The 24,548-nt window shown below is 46.1% G+C and overlaps 1 long non-coding RNA gene across 1 annotated transcript in view; it reads left to right on the plus strand.

Annotated features, from left to right (window-relative positions):
• Positions 1–24,548, plus strand: part of LOC123996321 — an 81,185-nt gene that overhangs the window by 23,355 nt on the left and 33,282 nt on the right. Inside the window, exon 2 of the long non-coding RNA XR_006831954.1 lies at positions 1,048–1,167. This is a non-coding gene — a long non-coding RNA (uncharacterized LOC123996321). The remainder of the gene's footprint in view (positions 1–1,047; positions 1,168–24,548) is intronic.

Consider the following 24,548-nt stretch of genomic DNA (forward strand, 5'->3'; position numbering starts at 1 on the left):
CAGCGTTACTCTGGACCCGGATCTCTCTATTGATGAACCTATCAGTAATATTTCAATGGCAGCTTTTTTCCCATCTTCGTAAGATTGAAAAAATCTGAAATGTTTTGTCCCCCCAAAAATTGGCAAAAAAATAAATTAAAAATCCATGCTTTCGTCACTTCTAGATTAGATTACTGCAATGCTCTACTTTCCGGCCACCCAGCAAAAGCACTAAATAAACTTCAGTTTGTGCTAATTACGTCTGATATAATCTTGACTAGAACCAAAACATTTGATCATATTACTCCAGTGCTAGCATCTCTACACTGGCTTCCTGTTAAGGCTAGGGTTGATTTCAAGGTTTTACTGCTAACCTACAAAGCATTACATGGACCTGCTCCTACCTATCTTTCCGATGTGGTCCTGCCGTACATGCCTACACGTACGCTACTGTCACAGGACACAGGCCTCCTTATTGTCCCTAGAATTTCTAAGCAAACAGCTGGAGGCAGGGCTTTCTCCTATAGAGCTCATTTTTTATGGAATGGTCTGCCTATCCATGTGAAAGATACATACTCGGTCTTGACCTTTAGGTCTACTGAAGACTAATCTCTTCAGTAGGTCCTATGATTGAGTGTAGTCTGGCCCAGGGGAACGGCAAGGCACTGGAGTGACGAACCTGTCCCTGTCTCTGCCTGGCCACCGCTCAGAGCCTAGTTCCTCTCTAGGTTCTTGCGTTTCTTGGGAGTTTTTCTAGCCACCGTGCGTCTACATCTGCATTGCTTGCTGTTGGGGTTTTTAGGCTGAGTTCCTGTATAAGCACTTTGTGACATCTGCTGATGTAAAAAGGTTTTTATAAATACATTTGATTTGATGTCTCAAGGCTTAATAATCCCATTCATCTAAACTGATTGAAGTGGATTTAACAAGTGACATAAATAATGGATCAAAGCTTTCACCTGGTCAGTCTGTTATGGAAAGAGCATAATGTTCACTCTTTGTATATCTCATGATAGGATTCCGTCTCTGTGATTGGCTGTTGATCATGCTCTTCTTCCTGTAACTCAGGGGGCTGTGAGCCAATCGCGGAGGCTGTTGCGGACCTGGAGGAGCCGCCCCTGCAACAGGAGTCTGCTACCAGGTTCATCAAATAGAAACAGCCGTCTAAGAAAGTCGAGACCAAGACAGGTCAGTCAGGGGATGGACACAAACAAACTCAGACCCTGTGTGTGGAAATCTCATCCTTAGCTTGTGATTCACCCTCCTTTAGCTCGTACAGTACAGTACGAGAGTACAGTATATGACTGGTTTCATGTCTGCTGGGGCTGTTCTTATGCTGTGTTGAGATCGTGCTGATGCTCTTCTCATATTAGGCTCACACTGAGCTCAAGCTCTGTTCGGTGTCTTTCTTTCTCTCTTCCATCTGGTTCTACTCTCCTCCCTCCCTCCATCCCTCCCTCCCTGATTGGATGTAATAGCTGGCGAATTGCAATTTTTCCGGTCATTATCAAAGTTTAGATTTTTTTTGTTGGGGGGGGGGGGCTCCACCAAGTAGTTTTTTAATCAAATGAGTAAAAGCTGTAGTAGGACTGACTGCTGTAACTGAGGAGGAAAAGGCACAGTGTTTTCCACCCTCAGAATGGGACGTTTTTTTCTGTTTGATTTCCAAACATAATTTGTCTTGTGTGTCTGTGTCTCAGATAAACAATCATCAGTCGTAGACAGACAGAAGGGAATTCCGTATTAAATTCCCGTGTTGAGGAAATAGAGACTTAATTAAATAAATGAATGCAACAGACTGACAGCTCCTTCTGTAGCTGATGGATGTGAGAAGAGACTGCTACACACGGCTCTTTCTCCACTTAGACACTCCTGCTTTGAATTGAGCACAAATCCATGTTTGTCTTTTCTAAGATGAAGTTGGATGGCTTTGAGGAGCACTAAACATGAGTGGTTAGAAGTGAGCAGATGTGTGTGTTATGTCGGCAGTCCATGACCCTTTTTGTGTGGTCAATCCACCCAGGCGTCGCCGCTAATGAGCTGAGCCCCACTGAGGAGGTGTGGGAGACACAGACGGGCGACGCTTGGGGATCGTTAAGAACACACGCATACACACTACACACTCAGACACACACTTCCTCTACATAAAGCCCACACACATACTCTGGGCACATGCATTTACATCCATACGCTCGATCACACCCAGATACAATTGAACAACACACATTTTTCCAGACCTATAGATCAAATGGCTGTCATGTGCACACAAAAGGGATGCGGCGCAATTACAAATCCTTTCCACAAGCCAATTAAAAGAACCAGAAAAAAAACACAGGGAAAACAAACAAACAAAATATGTGTATTTCCCCTGTTAACCCTAATGGAGAGAATACCACACAGACCACCACTCAACACACCGAGGTAAGACTCTGTGAAGTGTGTTACACCATGATTCAGAGTTGTATTGGGTAGATAGGCCATGTGATGGCTTTTCATGTATATGACTTAAGCCTTCCGCATGCTTCGGCTCCGAACGAGTGTGCTTGCATACTCCCTTAAAAGACCTTCGCTTGAAAAAGGAGAAAAAAAGCGTTGTTGAGACCCAGTAGTCAATATACGCTTCCTCAAAAAAGTCTGAATGATTCTAAGAACTCAAGAAACCTGTAATTAATTTTGACATTTTTGTCGGAGATCTTAGTCGCGCAATTTTACATCTAACTAAGATGTTTCCCAAGTGATAAAATGTGCATGAAAACAATTTGTCTTGTTGAATGACAACAAGCACATTGAAGAATCCCTACTGTTGACCAATCACTGACAAATTGGCGTAGACTTCGGCTTGCCTCGAGAGAAAAAAATGTGTGTGTACGAACAGCCGGAAAAAAAACATTTAGGAATGCCAAAGACCAAAACATAACAAACTGTTCTGAACCGTTTCGGATGAGAAGCCATGCGGACATCTTTTCAAAAGAGCAGTGAGATCGATTGTTCCCTTTCTAGAGTCATTTAGGGAGAGTGGCACACTGAAGTGAGTGATGGTCAGGCTCTATTGAGGATGCCTGTTGTGGCGCAACCAATCTGGCCTCTATGGGAATCAAATCAAACTTTATTTAGTGCATTTCAATTGGCGAAACACTACATTAAAGCAATAAATGACAAAAGGGAAAGCGAACAGGAAGCCGTAAAGAGGATAAATAAGGACCGACTAAAATGGTGTCTGCTCATCTTACCTGACAGAGCAAGCTGTTCCATAACTGAGGGGCTTTAATAGGGAACTCTCCGCCCCCCTGCCTTGGTTCTGCATCTAGGTACAAACAGACATGCTCCTTGGGAGCGAAGTGACATCAATGGGTTGTATGGAACAAGCATGTCTGTCAGATAACAGGGGGCAAGGCATGCAGTGCTTTAGAATTTAAGAGTAAGATTTTAAAATCAGACCGATACTTTACAGGCAGCCAGTGTATTGCAGATACAACTTTGTGCCTTTTTGTTTTGGTTAAAATGAGAGCTGTAGTGTTCTGTACAAGTTGTACGCTTTTAATAGTAGAGTCTGAGCAGCTGGAAAGGAGGGCATTACAATAGTCTAATCTATTAGATGAAACAAATGCATGGACCAATATCTTGTCGTCTGGTTGAGAGATGAAGTGTCTAATCATGTAAATGTTCCTGAGATGAAAGTATGCTGTTCTGGATATGCTTTTCATGTGGTTGTCAAGAGTTAGGCCGGGGTCAAAGGTAACATAAAGGTTTTTAACAACCATGTTTGGTGTGATGGGGCAACCATCAATGTTAACATTGAGGTCTGATACTTTATTTGATAGTTTCTTGTGGCCAATTAGCATAATTTCTGTCTTATCAGAGTTTAAATGCAAGAAGCTTGTTTTTCATCCAGTGTTTAACCTCTCTAGGATAGGGGACGCTAGCGTCTCACTTGGCCAAAAGCCAGGGAAAATGCAGTGCGGCAAATTCAAACAAAATGATATAAAAATCAAACTTTCATTAAATTACACTGTAAGATATTAAATTAAATCTACACTCCATGTGAATCCAGCCAACATATCAGATTTTAAAAAGGCTTTTTGTCGAAAGCATAAGAAGCTATTATCTGATGATAGCACAAACAGTAAACAAAGAGAGTAGCATATTTTAACCCTGCAGGCGCTACACAAAACGTAGAAATAAAATATAAATCATGCCTTACCTTAGACAAGCTTCTTTTGTTGGCACTCCAATATGACCCATAAACATCACAATTGGTCCTTTTGTTCGATTAATTCTGTCCATATACAGTAGGGCAAAAAAGTGTTTAGTCAGCCACCAATTGTGCAAGTTCTCCCACTTAAAAAGATGAGAGAGGCCTGTAATTTTCATCATAGGTACACTTCAACTATGACAGACAAAATGAGAAAACAAAATACAGAAAATCACTATGTAGGATTTTTAATGAATTTATTTGCAAATTATGGTGGAAAATAAGTATTAGGGACGTGGCACACTATTTATCCAAAAGTGAAAATGCTGCTCCCTATACCTTAAGAAGTTAACATCTGTGATGCATTTCTCAAAGCGGGCTGACTGTGATGTATTGTCTGGTTTAACTGATAAATACAACTGAGTGTCATCAGCATAGCAATGAATATGCATGTTGTGCTTACAGATAACATTACCCAGGGTTAGCATGTGCAGTGAAAATAAAAGGGGTCCAAGCACAAAACCTTGAGGAACGCCAAATCCAACCTTGGAACTTTCCAATGAATTATCCCCCAGCTGAACAAATTGATACCGCTCGGAAAAGTATATTTTTTTAGCCTGTTAAGAATCTGTCCTCGTAGACCAACCAAGTCATCTAACATCTTAATGAGGATAGCAAGATCAATTGTGCCAAAGGCACCAGCAGTTAAATCTAAGAGAACAAGAATAAAGACATGATCACAGTCAGAGGACAGCAGCAGATCATTTACTACTTCAACTTGTAGTAAGGCACTAAAGTAAAACTACAAAAAAATGTGGCAAAGAAATACATGTTTTCTCCTGAATACTAAGTGTTCATTTGGGGGGAAATCCAACACAACACAAAACATCACTGAGTACCACTCTTCATATTTTCAAAAATGGTGGTGACTGCATCATGTTATGAGCATGCTTGTCATCGCCAAGGTCTAGGGAGTTTTATTTTTATAAAAATTAACAGAATAGAGATAGCCACAGGATGTATTTTATTTTTTACATTTGGATTCATAGTCCTACTTGAATAGTGGATAGCCTACATGATGACAGCCAAGTGTCTTTGAAAGTGTAATTGTCGGATGGGGATCACGTGACCCTTGAATGAGATGGCCACATGAACTAAGAGCGCCACACAAGTAGTTTTCAATTCTTAATCTTACCTCCACTTCAAGTTAAAACTCCATTAGCTTTCGTCAAAAAGTAATGGCGGCTACAAGAGTCAACATTACATTTGAAATTTTACCCGGACTCGAGTAATAGCTGCGGGAAAAGAGTGTCAAAGACATTCTTTCTGAGCTGAGATCCCAACGTACAGAACTCAACATCAAATTAGATTACATGAACTCTCAGCTCAGTGCGATCGGGGGCAAGGTGACAACCCTGTAAAATAATTTGCCTGACATCAACAACAAGATTACCATCAACGCGAGCGCCTGGATGAGGCAGAGGGGCGAATCCTATCCGTGGAAAACTTATTGACAGACGCCATGGAAACAATAGCATCTTCTAAACAATAAAACAGATCATCTGGAAGAGAAAACAGAGGACCTGGAAAAAAGGGGGCGAAGGAATAATTGTGTTCTATTCAATCTGTCCGAAAAAGAAGAGGGAAACATGCCACTGATCCGCTACCTGCAAGACAAACTTCCCGAGTGGCTACACCTGTCCAACGACAGGCCCATAGAACTCGAGAGAGCTCACCGAGCAGCCAGACAACCACCGCGCCCAATCACCATACGTTTCCTGAGGTTCACCGACAAGGAACGATTCCTACAGGCGACGGAAATCAACACCATTGCAGTGGGAAACGCATTTTTCGGGAAAACAGAATTGAGACTGAGCGTGGGGTTAATAGATCCAACGGAATATGTTGAGCTGTTTGGGATCTCGGCTGGGGTATTCAGAGACTTATTTTCTGTACACCGTTTATTTTAATTATATGTGATTGCAGCTGTAACTATTATCCACCAATACCCAGAGATGTCTTGCACTAAAGTTTGATTATTGTTCCATGACGATGACTAGCACCTTAAATCTATTGATATGGAACTGCCATGGTCTAGGTCATGAAATAAAACAGAAAAAGATACTATGTGCTCTAAAAAAGGAAAAAGCAGACATTGCGCTATTACAACAAACACACCTCTGTGATGCCGAACATGCTAAACTCCGCAGAGCTTGGGTGGGACAGGTGTATTTCTCATCTTTCAAATCAAACAGTAGAGGCACAGCCATAATTATGCATAAGCATGTTCCATTCATAATTGACAAAAACATATCTGATCCGGAGGGGAGATTTATTTTGATAACTAGGTCACTGTATGGTCAACCAATTACTATCTTAAATATATACGCTCCTAACACAGATACTCCTGCCTTCATGTCAAAAATGATAACCCTGTTCAATGAGCATTGTGTTTCCTTTTGATTGCTGGCTGGAGATTTTAATTGTACCCTTAACCCAACCCTAGACAAATCATCTCAAGTTGGTAGAGCATGGTGCTTGTAACGCCAGGGTAGTGGGTTCGATCCCCGGGACCACCCATACGTAGAATGTATGCACACATGACTGTAAGTCGCTTTGGATAAAAGCGTCTGCTAAATGGCATATATTATTATTATATATTAAGTCCACCTCTCTGGACAGTTCAGAGTCTCCAGAACCTAGGGTTAATAACCCACCTTGCTACTCCGGGCAATCCTGTTATTTCTATGTCGGTCTCAGTGACAGCCTCTGGGAGGCATCGCTCGCAAACCATAGATCTGCAAAGATGTTGAACTCTCTTACTAAAGAGATGGGACTGCTAGATATCTGGAGAGAGACTAATAGCTCATCTATGGACTACATACTACGCTAATGTCCATAACACCTACTCTCATATTGATTACATTTTTATCCCAAAGATTTCCATAAATTCTGCCACGTGTACAATCGGACCCATAGCACTTTCAGATCACACCTTTGTCCACCTCCGCTTTGACCTCTGCAAAAACATCCCGAGGTCAAAGAGCTGGAAATTCAACACCTCCATGTTATCAAACGAAGCGTTCCATACATTGCTAACTACATGGATAGACAACTACACACAAGACAACAAAGACTCTCCTGTTTCTCCAGCCACAATGTGGGACACTGCCAAAGCCACACTGAGGTAATTTAATTGCATATGCTTCCTCTAAGAAAAAAGCAGTGGAAGCACACAGGCTAGATCTTGAGAGGGAGCTGGAACGCTGTGAAAAAGTACATGAACAATCCCCAGACAGCGCCTCCTGGAGTCAACTTAAACCAGCCAAAGCCAAACTGAACTTGGACTATACTCGGGAGATAAAAAATAAATCTTTACTGAACAGAAATACCATGAGTATAACAATATCCCTAGTGAGACTGCTCTCCTCTGTATCACGGAGGCGCTCCGCACTGCTAAAGCTAACTCTCTCCTCTGCTCTCATCCTTCTAGATCTATCGGCTGCCTTCGATACTGTGAACCATCAGATCCTCCTCTCCACCCTCTCCGAGTTGGGCATCTCCGGCGCGGCCCACGCTTGGATTGCGTCCTACCTGACAGGTCGCTCCTACCAGGTGGCGTGGCGAGAATCTGTCTCCTCACCACGCGCTCTCACTACTGGTGTCCCCCAGGGCTCTGTTCTTGGCCCTCTCCTATTCTCGCTATACACCAAGTCACTTGGCTCTGTCATATCCTCACATGGTCTCTCTTATCATTGCTATGCAGACGACACACAATTAATCTTCTCCTTTCCCCCTTCTGATGACCAGGTGGCGAATCGCATCTCTGCATGTCTGGCAGACATATCAGTGTGGATGACGGATCACCACCTCAAGCTGAACCTCGGCAAGATGGAGCTGCTCTTCCTCCCGGGGAAGGACTGCCCGTTCCATGATCTCGCCATCACGGTTGACAACTCCATTGTGTCCTCCTCCCAGAGCGCCAAGAACCTTGGCGTGATCCTGGACAACACCCTGTCGTTCTCAACCAACATCAAGGCGGTGGCCCGTTCCTGTAGGTTCATGCTCTACAACATCCGCAGAGTACGACCCTGCCTCACACAGGAAGCGGCGCAGGTCCTAATCCAGGCACTTGTCATCTCCCGTCTGGATTACTGCAACTCGCTGTTGGCTGGGCTCCCTGCCTGTGCCATTAAACCCCTTCAACTCATCCAGAACGCCGCAGCCCGTCTGGTGTTCAACCTTCCCAAGTTCTCTCACGTCACCCCGCTCCTCCGTTCTCTCTCCACTGGCTTCCAGTTGAAGCTCGCATCCGCTACAAGACCATGGTGCTTGCCTACGGAGCTGCGAGGGGAACGGCACCTCAGTACCTCCAGGCTCTGATCAGGCCCTACACCCAAACAAGGGCACTGCGTTCATCCACCTCTGGCCTGCTCGCCTCCCTACCACTGAGGAAGTACAGCTCCCGCTCAGCCCAGTCAAAACTGTTCGCTGCCCTGGCCCCCCAATGGTGGAACAAACTCCCTCACGACGCCAGGACAGCGGAGTCAATCACCACCTTCCGGAGACACCTGAAACCCCACCTCTTTAAGGAATACCTAGGATAGGATAAGTAATCCCTCTCACCCCCCTAAGTTTTAGATGCACTATTGTTAAGTGACTGTCCCACTGGATGTCATAAGGTGAATGCACCAATTTGTAAGTCGCTCTGGATAAGAGCGTCTGCTAAATGACTTAAATGTAAATGTAGATTGCTTCCTTACCAATTCAACAAAAAGGGTAGTCATGTCCAAATAAGAATAAATACTTCTGAGAGAAAATATATACGAATGCAGAACACAATTCCTTCCTGAAGGGAATCTCGCTACCAAAACTATCAGAGACCGACCAAGGAGATCTCAACTCCCCCTTCACCCCTGAGGAGGTCCTGGAGGAAATGATCTCCATGCCATCTAACAAGTCCCCAGGCCCAGACGGATTTCCCAGAGAGTTCTACAACGCTTTTTGGCCCCAGCTCAGCCCTATTTTCATGCCAATGCTGGATGATTTTTGAAAAAACTGAGTTCTCCTAGACTCAATGGACACAGCTCGCATTACAGTGTTGCTCAGAAAAGACAAGGACACACTATCCTGCTCGTCCTTCCGGCCCATAAGCTTGTTGGATTTCCACTACAAAATAATTACCAAATTGCTTGCCAAAACACTATGGCAGATTCCCTTTGGGACGTGGCACAAGACAAGGATGCCCGCTGTCCCCCTGCTCTAATTGTTGGGGCGGAGCCTTTGGCAGAGTTGATAAGGAGCAATCCAAGTATTATGGGGGTTTCTGCAGGTGGCCTGCAGCACAAGATTTCGCTCTACGCGGATGATGTCTTGCTCTACATATCCAACCCTGAGAAATCCCTCCTGTCTTAGACACAATTGCTCAGGATGGCAATATAAGATACATTTGAACAAATCCACTGTTTGCTCTCTCAATATTACACTCAACAGCTCAATGAAGACACTCTGTCCGTTCCAATGGAAGACACAAAGGTTTCAATACATTGGGATCTTTGTAACACCTGATCTGAATCCTTTTCAAGGAAAATGATCTCCCACTCCTGGATCGAATCAAGAACAATCTCCAAACTTGGATCTTAGTCAGAAGAATCAATGTTATCCGTATGAACATCCTCCTTAGATTTAACTATTTATTTCAGATGCTCCCATGCTATCTCACAGTTTCCTTTTTCAAAACAACTAACCAAAGCATCATCAAATTTATATGGGGCAATAAAAAACCTAGGATCGAGTTCTCCACTCTATTGAATCCTGAATCTAAGGGTGGTCTTGCCCTTCACTCCCTTCAATTGTACTACTGGTCTGCCCAAATCTGCAACATGCTAACATGGATCACAAACAGACAAGACTCAATGTGGATTCAGATAGAAGCCCAATCCTGTGGTTCATTGCCCCTCAATTATATTCATTAATAACTTTAGTGAAGTGGGCAACATAGCCAAAACCTTTGTGATTTACAGCACCCTACTAGCATGGAGGGACTGTAAGAAATACCTTGGCATTTCCTCCCAAATATGTTCTCACTCGCCTATAGTATGCAACCCAGACTTGCCAAAAGCCCTAAGTGATGCCAACTTTAATCTTTGGCATCCTCTAGGGATCAGGACCTTTTCAGACCTGTTTCATCAGCAAGCCACTACACTGAAATCCTTTCAAGAGCTCTGCAGTGAATTCATTTGGCCAAGATCCAATTTTTTTATGTATATCTTCAAATTAGACACGTCGTTTCCTCATCATTTACTTCCAAGGGGAGGTTTAGAGCTGAATGAAGTTGAGACTCTTCCTGCTACACCACAATCCATCAAAGGGTAAATCTTTCTGAGAAAGGAGGCTCCTCTTTACTCCTTTGAAAATAATCTGGGAAAAGGACCTTTCTCTGACTATCAGTGATGAGTTATGGGCTTCTAATACCCCTCCTACATTTATAATGTGGATTGACCAGGTTGTTGACTTTCTTCCTCTTGAAAAGCTCACATATGACCTCCACAAGAGACAGTCCATGTTTGATAGATTCTGGTCTCCACTACTCAACTATATTTCAAATTGGACAGAGTGAATGGGGTGATTAGGGAAATGAGCAGATGCATGTTGTGTAAGGTGCTGTAAAAATGAATGATTTGCTCGTTGTCTACGCTAAAGCTGGAAATAGCTAATAAGAACGGTGAAAGTGCTGCTGACAGTTTGTTTTGTTTTATATTTCATTTCATCATTTACATTTACATTTATTATTTACGTCTGCCACATCTGTGAATGTGGAAAGTGTTTTGTTGGTTGATTGAAAAACAAGAAAACTTAGCAAACATTTAAATAAAAAATAAAAAATGTATAATTGTCTTAGTGATGCAACCTGATTCATGTCTTGCTCCAGTCTGAATTATTCTCCTCTCTTTTGAATCCTATCTGCTCCAAACAACCTACTAACCAGACCCCCATACCATACCCTGCTCCAGGGGTGGGTGGGCTGCCTGGGGTTTACCTCCGGCAATGGATATCTGTCTGTCTGAACGTCCTGTGGGCTTTATAGCCCACCTGAGGGGCGTCTCTCTCTCTCTCTCTCTCTCTCTCTCTCTCTCTCTCTCTCTCTCTCTCTCTCTCTCTCTCTCTCTCTCTCTCTCTCTCTCTCTCTCTCTCTCTCTCTCTCTCTCTCTCTCTCTCTCTCTCTCTCTCTCTCTCTCTCTGTGCCTCCCCTGTCCTCCCACTGTCAAACGTCATAAAAACAGAAAACGGAAATAATCCCTAATTAGTTTTGTTTGTAATGGAAATCTTCAGAGGAGGGAACTGTGTGGTTTGGGCCTAGAGAGAGAGAGAGAGAGAGAGGCGCTCTGTCCAGGCATGTCCCTCTTACAACCAAACCACCACCCATCAGGGAGTGTGAGAGAGAGGTGGAAAGAGAAGGACATCCAAACTAATTTACATATATGAACTCATAGAGAGAATTTCCAGAATGGTGGGGTTACATGGCACACAACACACAGCACACAGGTGAAAGCAGAAGGGGCTAAATGAACAAATCAACTTTACACCTCTATACCTCCCTCCTTCACCGTAGACAAACCACACACACACCTTCTACCTGTGGCAGACATAAAGGTAATTAGACTCCAACCAACCCCTCTGTTAGGGTGCATGGGAGCCAGGAAGCACCTCTAGTACAGTTGAAAGGCTTCAAAAGGTGTCTTGGATAGAGCTGTGTCGCTGCTCGCTCTCCTTCTCTTCTCTTCTTCAGCGGCCTGGATGAAAGGGAGATGAAAGAGAGAGAGTGTCTCCTCTCTTCTTTCCTCCGAACCCCCCACGGCCCACCTGGGATCACAGGGACGCCACCTATACCAGACACACACACACACAGGTTAGAGACAGAGAGGCATTGGGCCCCGTTCAATCAAAACTGCTAACAGAGTGTATGGTAGCTGAGACACAGATACATGAAAAGAGGAATGATGCTGACTGTGTTCCTGGAAGACTGGGTTCATTTCAATGATCAGTCCCGGTCTACAGTGACATGTCACCAACATGCCCTCTCAACTTTCACTGAAGCAGTACTTTATTAAACAGTGGATCACTGAAAGTCTCTCTCTCCTTTTATTTCCTTATTCCCTCCATCACGGCCTGGAGGAGGAGGGCTGTGTGTTTATAAGGTCACTTCCTCTGAGGGCTCAGCCCAAACCCAATTACCCACCCCCCTCGCCTGAGTCAGTCTCCGGTCAGCAGCCACACAATACAGCTATTATCCATTAGCCATTAGCACCATCCCAATTCACATGCCTCTACTGCTGCCTCAGACCTCACCATTCAATTACCTTACTGCCATCTAGAAGCTACCAGCTACCGCAAATACAGGGCCACGAGGTTTGTTCCATTAGCCCCATATTATTAGCCTTTTGCTGACATTACTCTCCTATTACTCAGAAGCAGGAGCAGCGACTGTGTCTTCTACAGCCAGACATTGACTGTTCCCCTCATACTACAAGCCCTGTAACAGTTTTCCTCATCCCCTCACTGTGTCTCCACGGCTGTGACCAAAGTATATGACCCATGGCTCACTGCTCGGCATGGGGGGGCCAAACGCTTGTGCAGACAGCTTTCTGGAAAGGGTGTGTGTGTGTGTGTGTGTGTGTGTGTGTGTGTGTGTGTGTGTGTGTGTGTGTGTGTGTGTGTGTGTGTGTGTGTGTGTGTGTGTGTGTGTGTGTGTGTGTGTGTGTGTGTGTGTGTGTGTGTGTGTGTGTGTGTGTGTGTGTGTGTGGGCAGGCATATTTGGAAGCGGGAATTTGGGTCTGTTTTATGCTTGTATTTTTATTAATGGAGGCTGAGTAGGGAATAGAGAGGCCTTCGATGCCAGACCCCCACGTCATACACACACAAACACACCTTCCCATCTGTGAAGACTCTTGGAGATAAAGTGTGTATTTTGTCCAAGTGTAAGTGTGTTTATGCTATGTGTGAGCATGTGTAAACTCAGGAGCAGCATCGCCTGTGTAGTGGGGGTCAGAGAGCGAGCCCAGGGGCTGCTGGAAGCATCCACGCTTTGGGATAGAACAGGATACCGGCCACCTGAGTGGCACAGTGGTCTAAGAGTGCACCACAGTGCTAGCTGTGCCACTAGAGATTATGGGTTGGAGTCCAGGCTCTGTCGCATCCGGCCGCGACCGGGAGACCCATGGGTCGGCACACAATTGGCCCAGCGTCATCTGGGTTGGTGGAGGGTTTGGCCGGCAGGGATGTCCTTGTCCCATTGCGCACTAGCAACTCCTGTGGCGGGCCGGGCGCGATGCATGCTGACACGTTCGCCAGGTGCACGGTGTTCCCTCCGACACATTGGTGCGGCTGGCTTCCCGTGCTAAGTGGGCATTGTGTCATGAAGCAGTGCGGCTTGGTTGGTTTGTGTTACGGAGGACGCACGGCTCTCGACCTCTGCCTCTCCCGAGTCCGTATGGGAGTTGAAGCGATGAGACAAGACTGTAACTACCAATTGGATCCCACGAAATTGGGGAGGAAAAAATAAGATACCAACTTTCTCATGGTGTCTGTCTCTCTGTCTGTGTCCGACTGTCTGTCTGCGTCCACAACCACTAGACTGTAACACCCGTATGTCATCCGTATGTCAGTATATTCGTCATCAGATGATGTTTGTGATTGTACAACCATCTATAGTGTCTTTTTACATGGTGTAAGCCTTTAACCATCTGTTTATGAAGTACAGGAGGATGTAACCAGTAGATCGTGTTTTAGGCAGCAGTGAGCTACTACTACAATAGATCATGTTTTAGGCAGCAGTAAGCTACTGCTACAGTAGATCATGTTTTAGGCAGCAGTAAGCTACTGCTACAGTAGATCATGTTTTAGGCAGGCAGCAGTAGATCATGTTTTAGGCAGCAGTGAGCTACTACTACAGTAGATCATGTTTTAGGCAGCAGTGAGCTACTACTACAGTAGATCGTGTTTTAGGCAGCAGTGAGCTACTGCTACAGTAGATCATGTTTTAGGATCATGTTTTAGGCAGCAGTGAGCTACTACTACAGTAGATCATGTTTTAGGCAGCAGTGAGCTACTGCTACAGTAGATCGTGTTTTAGGCAGCAGTGAGCTACTACTACAGTAGATCATGTTTTAGGCAGCATTGAGCTACTGCTACAGTAGATCATGTTTTAGGCAGCAGTGAGCTACTACTACAGTAGATCATGTTTTAGGCAGCAGTGAGCTACTGCTACAGTAGATCATGTTTTAGGCAGCAGTGAGCTACTGCTACAGTAGATCATGTTTTAGGCAGCAGTGAGCTACTGCTACAGTAGATCGTGTTTTAGGCAGCAGTGAGCTACTGCTACAGTAGATCATGTTTTAGGCAGCAGTGAGCTACTACTACAGTAGATCGTGTTTTAGGCAGCAGTGAGCTACTACTAGGCAGTGAGATCGTGTTTTTTAGGCAGCAGTGAGCTACTGCTACAGTAGATCATGTTTTAGGCAGCAGTGAGCTACTGCTACAGTAGATCGTGTTTTAGGCAGCAGTGAGCTACTACTACAGTAGATCGTGTTTTAGGCAGCAGTGAGCTACTACTACAGTAGATCTTGTTTTAGGCAGCAGTGAGCTACTGCTACAGTAGATCATGTTTTAGGCAGCAGTGAGCTACTACTACAGTAGATCGTGTTTTAGGCAGCAGTGAGCTACTGCTACAGTAGATCATGTTTTAGGCAGCAGTGAGCTACTACTACAGTAGATCGTGTTTTAGGCAGCAGTGAGCTACTACTACAGTAGATCATGTTTTAGGCAGCAGTGAGCTACTACTACAGTAGATCGTGTTTTAGGCAGCAGTGAGCTACTACTACAGTAGATCATGTTTTAGGCAGCAGTGAGCTACTACTACAGTAGATCGTGTTTTAGGCAGCAGTGAGCTACTGCTACAGTAGATCGTGTTCTGGGCAGCATTGAGCTACTGCTACAGTAGATCGTGTTCTGGGCAGCAGTGAGCTACTACTACAGTAGATGTGTGAGCAACTCCATATCAATGCTGTCACTTTCCTTGTGTTTAACACAGCTTTGCTCTGTGATATTTTTGCTGGCTCAGGCTCCATTGATTGGGAATGAATGTGATGCCTAGTGTTGTAATGTTTCCCTAATGTTTCTGTCCAGCTTTACCTAATGGGTTATGTTTAGACCCACGCGGCTATTGCTAATGATGGAGTTGACAACAGTGCTCTAGACATGCGGGAAGTCAGGCAGGCCAGCTAGCGGATTGGGTTGCTCTGATATAGATGGTGAGAGATGTTGTCGGCATGCTGAGAGAATGTCAGGAGATTTTGTGGACGCCGGGAGAACTTGTGCGAATGGTGTGAGATTTTTTGTTTTTTGAACACAGGACCGTTGTGAGACTTTTGAGAAATGACATTGCAAATAGTGCAAAAAGTTTCTACTAATGTAGGACTGGGGTGTTTTAGACTGTTGAGAGACTGTATTGAGAATGTTGTGTCTTTGTTCAAGACCTGTTGTGAGACCTGTTGTCATGTTATCGATGCGCCTCGAACCACAGAGGGTGATGTCATCCCACTCGCACCAACTACATCCGTATTATCTATCAGCCAATCAAGACCCTGACTCTTACTTTGACTTCCTGTCCAATAGATATGCATAAAGTAGGATCTTCATTTGATCCCCCTTTTGCAGGATAACTTTCTTGCAATGCAGGAAATGTAAAAACATGTAGTGTATTTAGGTTTAAAAAGGCTTATGGAGATTGTAATTTTCACTTCTATCAACCCCCCCAAAAAGTCCATGAATTATAATCCACATAGTAATTCACATTTTCTGTTGCTGCAGGATTATTTTCCTGCTGTAGCGGACTGGCTCAAATTAGAATCCTACATCTGTAAATAGTCCACATAGCAAGATTTTAAGAGTAGGCTCTTACATTTTACCTAACAATCAACCAATCAAATCTCAGATTCCATCAGTTGCCCAATCACAAGTCCTTCTCTGGCCCGTTTCACGTTGTTTTTTCAGCTGGTTTTCTTATTTGTTCTCTTTTTTTGGGGTCAAAACATTCAGAGTTTAATCCCATGCTGTTCTCTCCCCCTTTTTCTGAGCAAATCGTGACATCTATCCAATTTTGTCCACACATCCCATTAAAATCCCATTAACTCCAGTATTCCCGGGAACTCAGAGAGAGGGGAGAGACCAGGAGCTGTGGTAACCATGATAACCATCAGCAGCCATTCCCTCAGAGGTGGAAACACAGATGTGCCTCTTATTTCCCTGAATCCCAGGCGGGAAGCTAGCATGTGGGAAGAAGACAGTGTTTGTCCTGGTGTGTCTGTTTGCGCTGTCGCCGTAGGGAATCTCCTTGAATGAATGAATGAATGAATGCGCTTCCTTTGGGAATGTTTGGTTCGGATGGAGGGTTTCCAGTCTGCGAAACACTTCCAGTGCCGGGCAGCATATACCGTCAATAGGATCCCAAAGGTCATTAGGTTCAGCCATTCTGCTGAAGAATGTTGTACTGCTGTAACGGGTTGTGTTGAGGATACCTGTTGTTAAAAGTGAGACCCAGTGTGAGTCTACACACTCGCATATGTGTGCAATATTTCTCTCTCTCTCTCTCTCACACACACACACACACACACACACACACTCTTAACCACTTTGGGGTCCCATGTGCAGAGTATCGATTTTCTAAATAAAACAAGCTTGTGGGGAAGTAGGTCCTAGACAGAGGCAGGGGCGGGAGTTTGCTCTGTAATAAAAGCTGCTTTCGTTTGACAAGTTGTGCTTTTAACAGGAGACCTTTAATTTTTGCGAGAAGGAAGCAATGAATTGTAAAGTATACTTTTCCAGAGCTGGGCCGTTAAGTGTGCCGTGTACACCACTGCTCACGGGAACGGCCCCGGCAATGGTTAACACATGTTATGTGTTTCTCCAGTCTCTTCAAGTTTCTCTCCCTTCTCTCTCTCTCTCTAGAACCAGACCCTTGTCTCTCTCTCTCTCTAGAACCAGACCCTTGTCTCTCTCTCTCTCTAGAACCAGACCCTTGTCTCTCTCTCTCTCTAGAACCAGACCCTTGTCTCTCTCTCTCTCTCTAGAACCAGACCCTTGTCTCTCTCTCTCTCTCTAGAACCAGACCCTTGTCTCTCTCTCTCTCTAGAACCAGACCCTTGTCTCTCTCGCTCTCTAGAACCAGACCCTTGTCTCTCTCTCTCTCTAGAACCAGACCCTTGTCTCTCTCTCTCTCTAGAACCAGACCCTTGTCTCTCTCTCTCTCTAGAACCAGACCCTTGTCTCTCTCTCTCTCTAGAACCAGACCCTTGTCTCTCTCTCTCTCTAGAACCAGACCCTTGTCTCTCTCTCTCTCTAGAACCAGACCCTTGTCTCTCTCTCTCTCTAGAACCAGACCCTTGTCTCTCTCTCTCTCTAGAACCAGACCCTTGTCTCTCTCTCTCTCTAGAACCAGACCCTTGTCTCTCTCTCTCTCTAGAACCAGACCCTTGTCTCTCTCTCTCTCTAGAACCAGACCCTTGTTGTCTCTCTCTCTCTCTAGAACCAGACCCTTGTCTCTCTCTCTCTCTAGAACCAGACCCTTGTCTCTCTCTCTCTCTAGAACCAGACCCTTGTCTCTCTCTCTCTCTAGAACCAGACCCTTGTTTCTCTCTCTCTCTCTAGAACCAGACCCTTGTCTCTCTCTCTCTCTAGAACCAGACCCTTGTCTCTCTCTCTCTCTAGAACCAGACCCTTGTCTCTCTCTCTCTCTAGAACCAGACCCTTGTCTCTCTCTCTCTCTAGAACCAGACCCTTGTCTCTCTCTCTCTCTAGAACCAGACCCTTGTCTCTCTCTCTCTCTAGAACCAGACCCTTGTCTCTCTCTCTCTCTAGAACCAGACCCTTGTCTCTCTCTCTCTCTAGAACCAGACCCTTGTCTCTCTCTCTCTAGAACCAGACCCTTGTCTCTCTCTCTCTCTAGAACCAGACCCTTGTCTCTCTCTCTCTCTAGAACCAGACCCTTGTCTCTCTCTCTCTCTAGAACCAGACCCTTGTCTCTCTCTCTCTCTAGAACCAGACCCTTGTCTCTCTCTCTCTCTCTAGAACCAGACCCTTGTCTCTCTCTCTCTCTAGAACCAGACCCTTGTCTCTCTCTCTCTCTAGAACCAGACCCTTGTCTCTCTCTCTCTCTAGAACCAGACCCTTGTCTCTCTCTCTCTAGAACCAGACCCTTGTCTCTCTAGAACCAGACCCTCTCTCTAGAACCAGACCCTTGTCTCTCTCTCTCTCTAGAACCAGACCCTTGTCTCTCTCTCTCTCTAGAACCAGACCCTTGTCTCTCTCTCTCTCTAGAACCAGACCCTTGTCTCTCTCTCTCTCTAGAACCAGACCCTTGTCTCTCTCTCTCTCTAGAACCAGACCCTTGTCTCTCTCTCTCTCTCTAGAACCAGACCCTTGTCTCTCTCTCTCTCTAGAACCAGACCCTTGTCTCTCTCTCTCTCTAGAACCAGACCCTTGTCTCTCTCTCTCTCTAGAACCAGACCCTTGTCTCTCTCTCTCTCTAGAACCAGACCCTTGTCTCTCTCTCTCTCTAGAACCAGACCCTTGTCTCTCTCTCTCTCTAGAACCAGACCCTTGTCTCTCTCTCTCTCTAGAACCAGACCCTTGTCTCTCTCTCTCTCTAGAACCAGACCCTTGTCTCTCTCTCTCTCTAGAACCAGACCCTTGTCTCTCTCTCTCTCTAGAACCAGACCCTTGTCTCTCTCTCTCTCTAGAACCAGACCCTTGTCTCTCTCTCTCTCTAGAACCAGACCCTTGTCTCTCTCTCTCTCTAGAACCAGACCCTTGTCTCTCTCTCTCTCTAGAACCAGACCCTTGTCTCTCTCTCTCTCTAGAACCAGACCCTTGTCTCTCTCTCTCTCTCTAGAACCAGACCCTTGTCTCTCTCTCTCTCTAGAACCAGACCCTTGTCTCTCTCTCTCTAGAACCAGACCCTTGTCTCTCTCTCTCTCTAGAACCAGACCCTTGTCTCTCTCTCTCTCTAGAACCAGACCCTTGTCTCTCTCTCTCTCTAGAACCAGACCCTTGTCTCTCTCTCTCTCTAGAACCAGACCCTTGTCTCTCTCTCTCTCTCTAGAACCAGACCCTTGTCTCTCTCTCTCTCTAGAACCAGACCCTTGTCTCTCTCTCTCTCTAGAACCAGACCCTTGTCTCTCTCTCTCTCTAGAACCAGACCCTTGTCTCTCTCTCTCTCTTGTCTAGAACCAGACCCTTGTCTCTCTCTCTCTCTAGAACCAGACCCTTGTCTCTCTCTCTCTCTAGAACCAGACCCTTGTCTCTCTCTCTCTCTAGAACCAGACCCTTGTCTCTCTCTCTCTCTAGAACCAGACCCTTGTCTCTCTGGTTTAGGTCTTCCTATATCTCTCTGCCAATATGACCTTCTTTCACCATTCATTCTAAATTCTAAACCTCTCTTTCTAGCACTTTTCTCTATAAGCCCCTTTCCATCTGATGTAACAACAACTGTGTGTGTGTGTGTGTGATGAGCAATGTCAGTCCAGCCATCCTGGTTTAGGAGAGGAGATGTGTCAGTTTGTACTGGGGGGCAGAGAGCAGATCAGGGGTGAGGGGTTAGGTGGGGGTTAATCGTCAGCTGTCACTTGCTATAAGCTGAGACATGAATATTGGAGTCAATGGGGGGTGGGGGAGGTTAGGCAGCGTGCACATGGACGGACGGAATGACGGACGGACGGACGGACGGGGTCAGTAGCCACTGAGCTGAGACATGAATATTGGAGTCAATGGGGGGTGGGGGAAGTTAGGCAGCGTGGATGGACGGACGGACGGGTGGGTCAGTAGCCACTGAGCTGAGACTGAGAACACATGCCTCCGCAGACACTCATACACACACACACACACACATCCCGCTGGTCCAATATCCTCAACACCCCAACGAGCCCCCAAAGCCTCACCAGCAACCTCTGTATAGCCCTGGTGCCTTGGCCAAGGCCTATGTGTTGACATTGAGATTTGTTTAGGACCAGATGAGGAGGGAGGCAGGAGGAACAGGAGAGAGGAGGTGAAGAGAGGGAACAGAAAGGAGTAGAAAGAATTAGAGAAAAATAGCGAGGGTCCAAAGCAGGAGGCCAGTCCAGATGTGGAGCGTGTGGTTTTACAGTATGACCCCATCTCCATGGGGACCCAATAAGGTCAAAGTTCATGGAGTAAAAAGCTCTATTGGGGAATGTTCAAAATATCAGCCTCTGTATGGACCACTAACTCTCTCTCTATCTCTCTGTGTCCATTCCTTTCTGTCCCACTGCCTCCCTCACACACCTTCTCCCCCTCATTGTCCCCAATTTCCCCTGCACTTTCCCTCATTCTTCCCCTTAGCTCCTCTCTCCCTCCTCTTCCTCTCTCTCCTCAGAGCTGTCCTCATGTGTGATCACAGTGGACATGATTAGTTTCCATCATTAGTCCTTTAGAGGCTGGGCTGTGCCCCATGGCAAATATTGAGCCATGGAAATGAGAGCCATTTCCAGGTACACGTGTACACACACACACACACACTTTCACATACACACAGCACATAATCTCCGACCCAACACGCGTACACACACACACACACACACGAGCCAAGCAAGAGCTGTGTGGATGGCGGGCCCTGTCGGGCACATGGCTTTAATTGTGTTAATTAATTAGATCTGACGAGCACCAACTGTGCAAACCAAAGAGGAAACCTAAGAGTGACGCAGGGAGAACGTTGGGGAAACGCTGGCAGGAAAACACTGGGGAGGTTCCCTTCTCTCTCTATGGCCGGCTGCCATGGGCCAGTGTCTGGGACAGAGGGCTCTGTAAGCATCTGCAGGGTCACACACACACACACACACACACACACAGTCTCATGCATGTTCTCACCAAAGCTTCCTTGACATGCTCTCTTGTGTAAACCTGGCCCAGTCTTTTACTCTGAAACTGATGCCACACACAACTACTACTTACCCACTTCAATGACCTTTGTAAGACGCACACTCTCACACACACGCACACACACACTGGCTACTGACTCATGGGGACTTTGTGGTATGTACACAGACACACACACATATACTGAGATCAGGGTTGTTGTCCGTGCTGGTAGAGCTGGGTAAGGGTTGAGTGTAACGTAGTGTGTTATGTCCACTCTGTCCCCTCTACAATCACTTCCTGTGTGTTGAAGCCTGGTTGTCCTTTGTTCTGTCTAAATCCCTCTTCCTGCCCCTTCCTGATCCTGCCCACCCCACCCTACTGGAGGACAGGTCAGCACATCTGTGTGTGTGTGTGTGTGTGTGTGTGTGTGTGTGTGTGTGTGTGTGTGTGTGTGTGTGTGTGTGTGTGTGTGTGTGTGTGTGTGTGTGTGTGTGTGTGTGTGTGTGTGTGTGTGTGTGTGTGTGTGTGTGTGTGTGTGTGTGTGTGTGCACGTGTGTGTGTGTGCACGTGTGTGTGTGTGTGTCTGTGTGCACGTGTGTGTGAAGGGATGGGTTACGTGTGTCTCACACTGGCACACACGCCCAACACATGGACAATGTCAAGCTGATAAGTATGAGCTCATCTCTCTGAACAAGAGTCTCCCTCTCTCACACACAACAAACCATAAGAGACACGGTTACTTTCTGTTGAGTTTGTAGGGAAACTCCCTCTGATAGAGGGCCTGTCTTTCTCTCTCTCTCTCTCTCTCTCTCTCTCTCTCTCTCTCTCTCTCTCTCTCTCTCTCTCTCTATATATATATATATATATATATATATATATATATATATATATATAGATATATATATACACACACACACACACACACACACCTACACACACACACACTGCTATTTTTCCATCATTTATGCTGAGGGGAGTTATGTGCAGATGTTCATAGCTGTGTGTGTGTGTGTGTGTGTGTGTGTGTGTGTGTGTGTGTGTGTGTGTGTGTGTGTGTGTGTGTGTGTGTGTGTGTGTGTGTGTGTGTGTGTGTGTGTGTGTGTGTGTGTGTGTGTGTGTGTGTGTGTGTGAGAGAGAGAGAGAGACACACTGTCTTGTGGAATGAAAGGAGGTTTCTTGGAAGCACTGGGTCTGGGTTACCCTGTGGGTGGGGTAATATGGCTGTTTTTGTGTGTGTGGTGTCTGGGTGTGGGTCTAGGTGTGTCTGGGTCTTGTGTGTCTGTGCGTGTGTGTGTAGGTGGTTAGTGTTTCTATAAAGAAGTACACACACTTGTACATTTGCCAGTTCAATTTCCCCCCCCCCCAATTAGTACATCTCAGTGAGGTTTTATATACTGTCGTCACTCAACAGAGACATGGATTAAAGCAGCCACCCAGTTCTAACCACTGGAATGCTATTTTATGTTCTCTGCTGTCTGAACTAAGTCTGGTGTTCATGTCCATAGGTGTTATGCAAGTATGCCAGTACTGTGGATGTAGCCTACAGCACTGTTTCCCAACTCCAGTCCTCCAGTACTTCCCGTCCTCCAGTACATCCAGTACATCCAGTACCTCCAGTAACTCCAGTCCTCCAGTACCGCCAGTACCTCCAGTACATCCAGTCCTCCAGTACCTCCAGTACATCCAGTCCTCCAGTACCTCCAGTCCTCCAGTACCTCCAGTCCTCCAGTGCATCCAGTACCTCCAGTCCTCCAGTACCTACAGTAACTCCAGTCCTCCAGTACCTCCAGTACATCCAGTACCTCCAGTAACTCCAGTCCTCCAGTACCTCCAGTACATCCAGTCCTCCAGTACCTCCAGTACTTCCTGTCCGCCAGTACCTCCAGTACTTCCTGTCCGCCAGTCTCTCCAGTCCTCCAGTACTTCCCGTCCTCCTGTACCTCCAGTACTTCCCGTCCGCCAGTCCCTCCAATCCTCCAATACCTCCAGTACTTCCCGTCCTCCAGTACCTCCAGTACTTCCTGTCCGCCAGTCTCTCCAGTCCTTCAGTACCTCCAGTACTTCCCGTCCTCCAGTACCTCCAGTACTTCCCGTCCTCTAGTACCTCCAGTACTTCCCGTCCGCCAGTCCCTCCAGTCCTCCAGTACTTCCTGTCCTCCAGTACCTCCAGTACTTCCCGTCCTCCAGTACCTCCAGTACTTCCCGTCTGCCAGCCCCTCCAGTCCTCCAGTACCTCCAGTACTTCCTGTCCTCCAGTACCTCCAGTACTTCCCGTCCTCCAGTACCTCCAGTATTTCCCGTCCTCCAGTACCTCCAGTACTTCCCGTCCTCCAGTACCTCCAGTACTTCCCGTCCTCCAGTACCTCCAGTACTTCCCGTCCGCCAGTCCCTCCAGTACTTCCCGTCCTCCAGTACCTCCAGTACTTCCCGTCCTCCAGTCCCTCCAGTACTTCCCGTCCTCCAGTACCTCCAGTACTTCCCGTCCTCCAGTACCTCCAGTACTTCCTGTCCGCCAGTCCCTCCAGTACCTCCAGTACTTCCCGTCCTCCAGTACCTCCAGTACTTCCCGTCCGCCAGACCCTCCAGTCCTCCAGTACCTCCAGTACTTCCCGTCCTCCAGTACCTCCAGTACTTCCCGTCCTCCAGTACCTCCAGTACTTCCCGTCCTCCAGTACCTCCAGTACTTCCTGTCCGCCAGTCCCTCCAGTCCTCCAGTACCTCCAGTACTTCCCGTCCTCCAGTACCTCCAGTACTTCATGTCCGCCAGTCCCTCCAGTCCTCCAGTACCTCCAATCCTCCAGTACCTCCAGTCCTTCAATCTCCCCGACAGCACACATTTTTGTTGTTCCCCGAACAAACTCACCAGATTAAACTCATTGAGTATGTTTACATGCACACAAATACTTCAATTTTTAAACGGATTATGGTAGTAGGCAGATTATGCCATAGTCATGTAAAGACCTTACTCTGTTTATCAAAATCGACGTAAGCATACATTGGTTAAAATACCTGGTTTTCTGAGCAATCTTTTGAATTATTAGGACATGTAAACACCTTAAGCGACATTTCAGCGGTGTCTTTGATCTGCGGATGTGCCAGCACCAGCTGAGAGCCTCCCTCGTTAGCGTGGGTGCAGTGAGTTCGGGAGAAGTCATTTTCACATACAAACGTTATATGTCCCAACTCAGAATCAAATGCGCTTCTCAAAAAGAACACATTCGCTGTCGTAGAACCTTTGTTCTGCATTTAGCAGAGTGCCTTCCAGTAGCCTGATTTCAGATATGTCCATGGAAACAGGACTATTAGGGAAGTCGTTATTCTTGCAATTATTATATTAATCTGACTAATCCACAATAATATCATTATTGTGTGCATGTAACCACACTCATTGAAGGCTCAATGATTAGTTGACCAGTTGAATCAGGTGTGTTTGTCTTGGGCTACAACA

This window comes from Oncorhynchus gorbuscha, linkage group LG15 (assembly GCF_021184085.1).
Source record: "Oncorhynchus gorbuscha isolate QuinsamMale2020 ecotype Even-year linkage group LG15, OgorEven_v1.0, whole genome shotgun sequence".
NCBI classification, from domain to species: Eukaryota; Metazoa; Chordata; class Actinopteri; order Salmoniformes; family Salmonidae; genus Oncorhynchus; species Oncorhynchus gorbuscha.